Consider the following 12,237-nt stretch of genomic DNA (forward strand, 5'->3'; position numbering starts at 1 on the left):
AGACTGCGAGCCAGGCTTTCTCGTCCACATCATTGCCTAACCTCCCAAATGCACTTCTGGAAGAGTGATCAAACATTCCTGTAGACGTACTGCTAAACCTTGTGGACAGCCTTCCCAGAAGAGTTGAAGCTGTTATAGCTGCAAAGGGTGGGCCAACTCAATATTGTACACTATGTACCTTGTATACACGGTCGGACATTCCCGACAACAAAATCCTTCGGATTTTGTCCTAAATTGGGGTTGCATACACATGGTCAGACAAAGTTGCCGGAAAATCTGATAATTTGGAACGTGATGACGTACCTTCGTTATGACGGGACTACGTTGAGGCTACTAACCAATAGCTTTGGTCTCATAATTTGATCTGAGCATGTGTGGCACTTTGTCCAATCCGAATTCTCTACAAACGATCGGAAAAAGTTTGATCGTTTTTTTTTGTTGGAAAATTTGAGATCCTGCTCTCAAATTTTTTACGTCAGAATTTTCGACGGAAAAAGTCCACACACAATCGGATTTTTTGACAATATAATCCGATCGGACCTTTTCCGTTGGAATTTCCGACCGTGTGTACAAGGCATAAGACTGGGATGCCATTAAAGTTTATGTGCGTGTAAAGGCAGGTGTCCTAATACTTTTGGTAGTGTGTGTGTGTGTGTGTGTGTGTGTGTGTGTGTGTGTGTGTGTGTGTGTGTGTGTGTGTGTGTGTATCAAGAAATGGAAAGTATCACCTTTCACATCTCCTATACAATGCCCTATAAAATTTACTTTTGACAAAAAAAAAACTTCATGAAACTCTTGAACGGAACACCTTTCCTGTATAGTGTTTTCATGTGGGCTCCTTTCTAGAAGTGTACGCATTTCAAAAAGGGTGTGGGCATTTTGCATTTCTCTCCATCCGAATTTTATTTTTTTAGTCTTTAATATAAACATAGCAGAGTCATCTAGGGATGGTTGTGGATATGTAAACCATGGACAGGAAATGTTACTCTGGCAGAGAATACATTTTTGCATTAAAGCAGTTGAATCACGTGAGTGTTTCCAAGTGTGAGGGGAGTATTCATTTCTGGAGGCTGGCAGAGATTACCAAGTTCTAAACTTGTGTTCCGTGTTCACATGGATCCTGCTGAATACGATAATCTATGTACTGCTAAATAACAAGACAAGGCTGTCACTGAGTAAGTAATATTGTTACTTTTTGTGCTGTGCAGGCCATCACAACTGTTATTGATATTGGATAGCCAGATCTTGAAAGCATTTTTCTAAAACTAAATATATGCAGGCTTATAGCAACGGATCTGAAATCATTTAACATTGTTCCAGCTACTCCAAATTGATGGAATGTCAATTTTGATTGGTTGCTCTGGATTATTTCACTATTCACATCAAGCTTGTTTTCAGGGTTGCCAACTGCCAGTAAATCTACTGACAGTTCGTAAAAATCTGTGATTTTTTTTACAGCTGCCAGTAAATATCAGGGGCTGATAATTTCATGCTGTGTTGACTTTTTAAGTGTAAATCAAGCAAATGACTTTATTATAAGTATTGTCAGCGTTTCCATATTAAGTTTATACTATTCAAATATTCACTGTGTTCGTTTTCAATAGGAGTTCTGTAATTTCTCAGGTTGCCAGTAAAAAATGTACTCCACCAGTAAATTGACCATGTTTTGTCAGTAAAAAATGCTGCGGGAGGTTGGCAACCCTGCTTGTTTTGTACATCGACTTAAAATAGGTCTGTCAGGTTATCAACAGTCACAGATATTATACACTGTTTTTTTACCAGGATGTTAACTGCTTGTCTGCAATAAATATTGTTCCAGCATAATGGATAGTGTACAGAAATCTTGCTTGTCATAATGGAGTATACTTATTATATTATTATTATTATACACGATTTATATAGCGCCAACAGTTTACGAAGCACTTTACAATGTATAGGGGGGACAACACAATTACAGCACAATACAAAAGGTACAGGAGGGCCATGCTCATAGAGCTTACATTCTAAAGGGAGAGGGTGGTGGTACAAAAAGTAATAGCTGCAGAGAATGATTTGATGGAGGTGGCTTAAAGAGACACTGTCACTTGTCCATTCAGGGCAAACTGACAGTGTCTGTATAAAGTCCATCCCTGATTCCTCTGATAATAACCCCTCCAGGTATCCCCTGCTTCTCCTTCCATCATAGCTAGCTCAAAATACCTGATGATTCCAGATATGGGGTCTCCTCCTGTCATAGAGTGCTCGGACTTGGTGGCCAATTGCTAGTTACGAGCACAGTCACATGGCGAACGGGTGATGCCAACACTCCCTCTTGGACATCAGGTATTTTGTTGTCGATTACAGTAAAGGTGAGCTTTAGGGCCGGTTCACACTGCAGGCGAGGCGAGGCGACACCGACTTGCCTCGCCGCGACCTGCCGCGACCTCAGCTGCAACTTGCAGATGTCTTCTGTATAGAAGTCAATGCAAGTCGCCCCGAGGTCGCCCAGAAGTAGTACAGGAACCTTTTTTCTGAGTCGGAGCGACTCGAGTCGCTCCTCTCAGAACGGTTCCATTGTACAGAACGGGGGCGACTTGCGAGAGCGAGGCGAGTCGTGTCGCCTCGCCTCGCATCGCCCGCAGTGTGAACCGGCTCTTAGTGTTAGGGGGAGGGGCTGCTGAAACTATAATTTTGCCCTGAATAGTTAAAGTAACAGTAGGCTCAATCCACAAAGCTAATACGTCAAGAGACATATTCTTAAATGTAAAAAAAATTAAGAATTGAGTGAAATAAAATTAGAAAATGTCATTTACATTGCTGAAAATAGAGTTCCCTAGGCTGATGGTAAAGGGTTAGTTCACCTTTACCAAAAAACTGCCTATGCAGGTAAGGGGTGTATGTAAAGAAAAACAAGCAGCTGTGACTAAGGTTGAATAATGTCCTTGCTATAGGAGTAGACCATTTACCTAGCTCCCGGAGCTGGACAATAAAACTCCAAGAGTTGGCAACATTCTATCCTGTCTTGTTGCTAGGACATGGCTAAAACACTCTCTCCTGATTCAAATCCCCTTGTCAGTGCTCTTTCTTCCCTGTCACAGTAGCTCTGAGCTCAGTGATGTTGCGATGAAGAAGATAGTGGACGACACATGTTCAGGGCTTAGAGATCTTGCTCCTGTGATGTTGAGGGTAAGTAATAACATCTGGGAGTGTCTTAGCAACGTCTGGGAGTTTTCTGGCCAAGCTTTGGAAAGTACATAAATGGCCTGCATCTGTATAGTATGGGTGTTATCCAACTTTAGTCGAAAGTGCTCAGTTTGTTTTTGACTCCAGGCACCCCTTATGTCACGATCAGGAGTGAGGCCGAGATGCTGAGAGGGCTCCCCTTGCGGCCGAGTGCAGCACAACCCTGAAGATGACACAGGGATGCAGTGCCCACAGTAGCACAGGTTGCCAGGTAGCAGCAGCAGAGGACAAGAGCCGAGTAAACAAGTCTCTGGGGGGCAACCGTGCTAGGAAGTCCAAGAGCGGAGTAACAGAAGTCCAGAAGAGGAGTCAAAGCCAAGCCGGGATCGGGTGCAGGGAGCTGACAAGGAACGTCGGGTACAAGCCAGGGGTAAGAGCCAGGAGAACAACAGGAGCAGGTCGAGCAAGCCGGGTCGGTACACAGGAGATCAGATAGCAGAAATCACGGACACAGGTACACAGGGGAGCTGACGATAATCCAGCGATGCAGCACTGTCAGGCGAACGTTTAAATAGGCGAGGTGCCCAGGTCACGTCGTGAGCGCGTCGAGGCGATCGTACGGCTACGTCGAGTACGTTGTGCGTTCATATCATCACCGCGTACGCCCGCCTGATCAGACATAGCGTCGGCCGTTCGTCTTGGAACTACCTTGCGCTTCCGTGGGCGCTGACGCGCGTTAACACGAACGTACCTCGTGAGGTTGCGCCTACTTCCCTGACACCTTACCTGCATAAGCAGTTATTACATAAAAGTGGACTAACCATTTAAAGAAGAACTTAAGTCACAAAACTTACTTCGTCTCGAATGTTCCACTTTTTTGAGGGGTCCCTTGCCAGCATCTTCTTCCTGGCTTCTTCTGGAAGCCGGTCTTCAGCCATGTATGCTGAAGACCGGTATGCTGCATACGCCCAAACTCACTGTTCATGTTATCAAAGACTGCTGGTTACTTTACTGCAGAAGACACATTGCCTGGCTTTTCTACAATAATCACCCTGCTTGCCTGAAGGTAGTGATGAGTTGAATGTACCTGGGTTCTGTTCGAGGCAGGATAAGTAAACATTACTAAAGTTTGTGTGCTGAATCTATACCCCATTGATGTCAATTGGAGCCAAATGTTAGAAAACAGCAATGGCCTTTTTCTAGGCTAAGGACAGCCATAGACAAATTCAGTAGGAACCAGCTGAGATTTGAACCGTGTATAGGCACGCTGAATGTACCAAGTTGATCGATCGATCAACTTGGGTTTGGGTACAACCAGCCTGCCATATTTACTTGTGATTATCACTGCTATTGACTTCTATAGCTGCCAGCAATAATCACTATCTTCTCCTGGCAGGGACAGGTTCCCTGCCTGTTCCCACCAGGAGAACACAATGTCTCAGCAGGAGGGATTTCCCTGCCAGCGCTGGCCGTGTTGATAGGGGAATTGTGCGAATTCCATGGATTGCAGGAAGGAAAATTTTGTATTGTCTGTGGCCTGCCTTAGAGACAAGGGATTTTCAAACAAATGGCATGGGTGATGGCTGGTCACTGCCCTGGGGGACATGTAAAGAAAAGACTGCAGCATGTTTTTTACTGTGTGCTATTAAAGGTAGATGAATATAAAAAAGCCTTTTAGCAATACGCAACACTAGCATGGCCGGATTTACAATTCAGGAGCATATAGGCACAGAATTCTGAAACCCCCCCCCCCCCCAAAAAGTAAATCCGTTATTTATTTTCTTGATAAATTACCGCAAAGGTCTAGGAAATGCAAAATTTTAGTAAGAGACACACTAAAGTGAATTTTAGGGCAAACAAACACAATAAACTACCCAAATGTTTGGTAAAATATAAAAGACGAGGTTGCACAGAGTAAATAGATTCCCAACAAAACCTTAGATTGTGTGCACCTGTGAAATGGCAAAATACTTCAGTATCCTATATTTTCTATAGGCAAAGCTTCAAAAGCCTCCTATAGGTAACCAGTTTAGTGTAACGCGGAAGGTCTTGTGCTATTTGTAACATGTCTATCGCAATCACCATTTTCATAAGTAGACGCCCTAAGGTGCCTGCATTTACGTTCATACATGCGTATATATGTGGGGATGGGGGGCCTCAAAAAAATTTGGGGGAATTTTATGTGCTTGGATGTAACTTTATTTTTTTCCAAAAAGTCCCCTATGTGATGATTTTTAGGCAACAGGCTCTCTTTAATGAGTCATACAGAGTCTAAAAGATCCTTCATGTCTCCTCTGGGCTCCACTGACTGTATTGCAATGCACATCGCAAAGTGATGGGGTGACCCAGAATGATGTCATACACGTTGCTTTCTGGGTCACAGCAAGAATGGAAGGAGAGCGTGGGGCGCTGGTACGGGGGGTGTGTGAAATCAATCTGGCGGCAGCCGCCAGAATGCTTCCCCCTGACAGGCAGGAGTTGGGTGTGAAACCCCCTCCTGTCAGGTCCATACAGCGTATGGACCTGGCAGCGAAAGGGTTAAAAGAAACCAAAAAAACCTTACACGGAGGGGCCCCCCTCTATATTTTCAAACGTACAAAATCTTGCTCAGGCCTATCATAGCGAAACCGGTAATGGCGTGTATACAAGAGTGGAATATCTGACAGAAAAAGTCAGATTGGAGCTTTTCATTGTATATTCTGATTGTATGTATGCCCCATTTGACTTTTTACGTTGAAAATTCTGATGGACCTAGAAATAGAACATGTTCTAAATATTTCAGACGGAACCAATTCCTATCGGGAAAACCGCTCATCTGTATGCTGTTCCGACGTACCAAAAACTATGCATGCTCTGAAGCAAGTACGAGACGGAAACTATTGGCTACTGGCTATTGAACTTCCTTTTTCTAGTCCCATCGTACGTGCTGTACATCACTGCGTTCTTGACGCTCGGACTTTGGTGTGCACAAGACAGTTTCAGCGGAATTCTGTCTGAAAAAGCTTCAATGTTTATTTTGAAGGGAAAACCGTTCGTGTGTACAGGGCATAAGAAATACTTTTTGGACAATTTATTATTTACCTTCCTGCCATACAGTGTCACAAATAAGCTTTGTGAGAAAATCAGGATTGAGAACCTCGGCAAGTTATCTTTATAATGACAATGCAATTATAGCATGAGAGGTATTCAGTCACGGAATCATGTTATAATATTTACGGTTATACATTTTGTTAATTATGACAAAAATGCACAGATCTATATGATTTTGTATAATTACTTTTAATGGTATTTATTAAAGAGGAAGTAAACCCTGATGGGTTTACGTCCTCTTTGATTCCCTGCAAAGGTAAAGCATAATGGACTACTATGCATCGCATAGTAGCCCATTATGTGTCACTTACCTGACACAGGAGCCAGCGAAGTCACCGCTGTCCCCTGTAGTCCGGAGCCTCCATCTTCTTGGTGGGTCTCGCTGCTCCGGCGCTGTCATTCGTCAGAGCCGCGATGACGTCACTCCCGCACATGCGCACGGGAGCCGCCACTCGTGGCATATCGCCGTTAACTGCGGTGCGCTCAGTGCGCCTGCGCGCCGCTGTCTGCGGTGCATGCGCCATAGACAGCGATGCCTGTCTTTCGGCAAATATCTCCTAAACCGTGTAGGTTTAGGAGATATTTCTTGGACCTACAGGTAAGCCTTAATCTAGGCTTACCTGTAGGTCAAAGTTGGTTGTAAGTGTTTACAACCACTTTAAATATGTATGGTTTTTATTTGCTGTGCGATATTTGCTTTATTGTTATACCACAAAGTATTTCTTGAGAATTCATTTTCTATGTAGTAGGTTGTTCAATCTAAAGTTACAGCTTTAAACACCTAAGCAGGAAAATGAAGCTGTGTATTATTTTTTAACCTAAAATCTCCACTTGCAGCTAAACCATAAGCAAAACTAAAATCGTATCATTTGCCAAAATGTGGGGGTGGTGACAGAATTCATGAACACCATATAAAGGAAAAGTATATTGAACAATATTAAAGTTTCAATGCACCTTTGGTGCAATTACATTTATATTGGAGCCCACCCCTGTTCCATCCTAAGCTTATACTCACCTGTCCCTAATCCATTGAGATGTTGCTTATTATTTGAAGCAGTGATTCTCAAACTGTGTGCTGCAGTACACTAGTGTACCATGAGAGATTTGCAGGTGTACCGTGGAAGTCTTGAAAAATAATTCAGGGAGCCATCAGCCAAGACTTTCCAGGGCCGCGGACTCCAGCTCTGTGACTGGCCGGAGTCACGTAACGTCACTCCCGCGCATGCCCGCGGGAGCCGACAGTCACAGCACTTGCTAGTGAAGAAACGGCACGGAGGGTGCTATGGTATATGTATTTATTGCATTATGCATTTATATTGTACAAAACAAAATCGCCCATGGGACTTTGAATGAGTTGTTCATAGAGGTCATAACAAATAAGTGTAGTACATTCATAAAGATTTTATTTGCATTTCACAAACATAGTCTTAGATGAATATAGAAACCATCATGAACCATAGCTTAACCATCAACATATTTGTTACAATATTAACAGTACATAAAATACATATACAGCTTGTACACTCAACGCGTTTCATGAGCTCTGCTCGCTTCCTCAGGAGTAGATGTATATGTGAAGTATCTAAAAAGACAGTAAGTATCGGTAAGATAGGGCAGACAGTAATAATTATGTTAGAGAAAAAGCGTGTGGCCTCAAAGAGACACTACATACTCAGATTGTGGTCAGCTGGTTCAATGGACTGATCTCCAGGGGTGAAAGCAGTGCATGCCTCAACCGGGAGCTTAAGAGGCATGGTTCGAAAAAAACCGCACGGGAAGCAGGCTGTATATGTATTTTATGTACCGTTAATATTGTAACAAATATGTTTATGGTTAAGCTATGGTTCATGATGGTTTCTATATTCATCTACGACTATGTTTGTGAAATGCAAATAAAATCTTTATGAATGTAGTAACAACTATATTTTGCCTTTAAAGTGTATATCTACCCAAAAACAAATATGTAAAATATTACAGCTTGCCAATTAGATGTGATAGCTGCTTTTGTTTTTGTTTTCAGGCTTTTTTGCTATATTTTTACATACTAATCAGGCCAGTTAAATACTTCCTGCCTAGAGTGACAATGCTCTCTTACTTTACTTTGGATGGGGTTCTGATTTTAACCAGAGAATACCCCTCCTCCTCTCATCTCCATAACATGAAGGTAAATGCTAAAATAAAGATAATAATAAAAAATAGTCTGAATATTGCAAAAGCAACAGTGTATATCTACTCAGTATTACATGTTCACTTACTGGATATTATGGTTATAGGCTTTTGTTGTTGTTTCCAGCCTGAACATGAATATAATACTTTCACACTGCTAAGCCAACAAAAACAGACACATTTGGCAGGCAAAAAAGTACTACAGGTTAAATTCCATAGTGGGGTTTGGCAAGCTTAGCCTGTATTGTTCACAAATAAATTTCTTTCCCTAAAACACATCTGTTTTTAAAAAGTTAAACATGTAAAATGAAAAGGTTGTACACTGCAAACCTTGTATACAGTGCATGGAAAAAGTATTCATACCCCTTGAAATTTTCCACATTTTGTCATGTTACAACCAAAAACGTAAATGTATTTTATTAGATTTTTATGTGGTAGACCAACACAAAGTAGCACATACCGTATATACTCGAGTATAAGCCGAGATTTTCAGCCTCTTTTATGAGGCTGAAAGTGCCCCCCTCGGCTTATACTCGAGTCATCGCCGTCTGCCTGCTCGATCAGCGTGTCGAGCAGACAGACGGCGGACATTCTACTATTCAAAAGCCGCGCCTCCGTCTGTGATAGGTGGAACACTCAATTTCCTAGCAGTCTGTGTTCCGCCTATCACGGACATTCGCTCATCCTCGTACTACGGACGAGGATGAGAGGATGTCCGTGATAGGCGGAACAAAGACTGCTGGGAAATTGAGTGTTCCGCCTATCACAGACGGAGGCGCGGCTTTTGAACAGAGGAATGGCCGAAGAGGCGCCGATGAATAGCGGCGATCCTGGAAGGACGGAGGCTCGGCTCGGCACGGGACGGAGGAGGCACGGAGGAGGCACGGGACGGAGGAGGCACGGGACGAAGGATGCACGGGGCGGAGGAGGCACGGGGCGGAGGAGGCACGGGACGGAGGAGGCACGGGACAGAGGAGGCACGAGACGACGGAGGCACTGGACGACGGAGGCACGGGACGGAGGCTCGGGACACAGGTAGGCTGGACACACACACAGGAATGGATGGACACACACACAGGGATGGATGGATGGACACACACACAGGGATGGATGGATGGACACACACACACAGGGATGGATGGATGGATGGACACACACACACACACACAGGGATGGATGGAGGGACACACACACAGGGATGGATGGAGGGACACACACAGGGATGGATGGATGGACACACACACAGGGATGGATGGACGGACACACAGGGATGGACGGACACACAGGGATGGACGGACACACACACAGGGATGGATGGACACACAAGGATGGACGGACACACAGGGATGGACAGGCATGTCTCACCCTCGGCTTATACACGAGTCAATAAGTTTTCCAGTTTTTTTGGGGTAAATTGGGGGCCTCGGCTTATATTCGGGTCGGTCTATACTCGAGTATATACGGTAATTGTCAAGTGGAAGGAAAATTATAAATGGTTTTCAATTTTTTTTACAAATAAATATGTGAAAAGCGTTGCTTACATTTTTATTCAGCCCCCTTTATTCTGATACCCCTAAAATCCTATAATCTAGTGGAACCAATTGCCTTCAGAAGTCATATAATTAGTAAATAGAATCTACCTATTCCAAGCTTTGATCATCTGATGGACCACCTAAACTGACATTCCAGGCAAGGAGAGCATTAATCAGAGAAGCAGCCAAGAGGCCCATGGTAACTCTGGAGGAGCTGCAGAGATCCACAGGTCAGGTGGGAGAATCTGGCCACAGGACAACTATTAATCGTGTCCTCCACAAATCTGGCCTTTTTGGAAGAGTGAAAAGAATAAAGCCATTGTTAAAAGAAAGCGATAAGAAGTCCCATTTGCAGTTTGTGAGAAGCTATGTGGGGGACACAGCAATCACTTGGAAGAAGGTGCTCTGATCAGACCAAAATTGAACTTTTTTGCCTAAAAGCAAAACGCTATGTGTGGCAAAAAACAAACACTGCACATCACCCTGAATACGCTATCCCCATTGTGAAACATGGTGGTGACAGCATCATGTTGTGGGGATGTTTTTCTTCAGCAGAGACAGGGAAGCTGGTCAGAGTTGATGGGAAGAGGGATGAAGCCAGATATAGCCAAATACATGCTCTAAAAACTGTTAGGCCGCGTACACACGCGGGGACTGTTCGCTCAACTTTGTCCGTCAAACAGTTTCAGCAAACAGTCCGCTCAAAATTAGCATGGACGGACTTGCCCACACACGACGAACGAACAGTTTGCTGAAACCGTGCGCGATGACATGAACGGCACGTACGACGGGACGGAAAATACAACGTCCTATACACTGCATTACAACTTTCAGCGTGTAAATCCTTTCTGAGCATGCGCGGAACTTAGTTTGACGAACAAGCCTACACACGAGGGGACTGTTCGCTGAAACCAAGTTTCAGCGGACAGTTTTTCGGAAATTCCGAAAAACCTTGTTCAGCAAACTGTTCGCTGAAACTGTCCGCTGAAAGCCCACACACGGGCGGACTGTCCGCCGAAACACTGTTCAGCGGACAAAGTTGGGCGAACAGTCCCCGCGTGTGTACGCGGCCTTAGAGTCTGCAAAAGACTTGAGACTTGCAACATGAGAAAATTTAGAAAATTCCAAGGGGTGTGAATAGTTTTTCAAGACACTGTATGTTTACATAGTAGTTTTTTTTTTTTGCCCATACTAAAACTGAACCAGGATCAGATTTACATATACCCACATATATGTGAGTCTTGACCAATATAACAGATGAATCTACCCCCCCCCCCCCCCCCTTTGCTTCCTGGGCCTTGAACTAGTAAAAAATTATTTGGACCTCTTAATTCAATTCTGAAAATACAGACTCTCCACTTCTTATTCTTCACTGAATGTAAAAGGTAAATGTTATTCATTGTAATTTCCTTATGAAATTACTGACAGTGACATAGGAAATTATGAGGCAAGATTCTCCACCCAACTGTCATGCACTATGACATCATTACCCAATACATTTTTAATATAAATAACAAAATTCTATATTTTTTTCTTTGTTGCAGTCACAAAAACATTTCAAATATCAGCTGAGATACGCCTACAGGGAGCACTGCTAATAGCTGGTTCTTCTCTAATAGTGCACTACAGAGGCTGACCACCACCACAAGCACCAGTCCATGCGCTCTGATAACCCAGTCTAGGGGATGTCTAATTTTAAATCTATTGCTTGAAGAATGAGGAGCTACAGTCTGCCTGAAAGAGTTTAACAAAATATGTTTTTGTGATTGTTAATCATCAGTCTTCTATCTTTAGGTATTGCTAAAAATGTCACTGGTTTGTATATGATTTAAATCCCTACCCAAAATGTTGTTGCAGAACTGGTGGTGGGTATGTCATCTGCTGGCATCTGAAGCCGCCCCCCATTCCATTCCTGTATCAACTCAAGGTCATTACTCACAAGTCCCCAGGACAGCGGCACACCTCCCCCCTCCAGTGAGGGAGAAAATCCTTCTCCAGACCTGATCACTATGGTGAAGTAGTACCAATACGGATGACACTGGGAGCTAGAGCATGAGATTTCCCCGGGTGCGGAATCTAAGAACCAGTGGATGTTCACTAGAATCCCCTAGTGGTGGGGATGGATTTAGCTGCAGTCTGGCTCCAGTTCGTGACCCCTAGGGCCTCCCAGCTCACACTCACCTTAGACTAAAGCTAGAGAGGAAGCAGCAGACTGCGACAGCATAGGATAGTCAGGAGATAGCCAAAGGTCGGGGCAACAGGCAGGTAAAGATAGTCAGGAGGCCAC

At 43.8% G+C, this 12,237-nt stretch overlaps 1 protein-coding gene across 1 annotated transcript in view; it reads left to right on the top strand.

Moving 5' to 3' along the window:
* Positions 1-1,023: 1,023 nt before the first annotated feature.
* The window catches only part of LOC143934224 (transmembrane protein 26-like), a 100,565-nt gene continuing 89,351 nt past the window's right edge, over positions 1,024-12,237 (top strand). Inside the window, exon 1 of the mRNA XM_077457655.1 lies at positions 1,024-1,175. The gene's annotated coding sequence lies outside the window, so the exon portion shown is untranslated. The remainder of the gene's footprint in view (positions 1,176-12,237) is intronic.

This window comes from Lithobates pipiens, unplaced genomic scaffold (assembly GCF_037356315.1).
Source record: "Lithobates pipiens isolate NorthernLeopardFrog02 unplaced genomic scaffold, aLitPip1_a1.2 Scaffold_27, whole genome shotgun sequence".
NCBI lineage: Eukaryota > Metazoa > Chordata > Amphibia > Anura > Ranidae > Lithobates > Lithobates pipiens.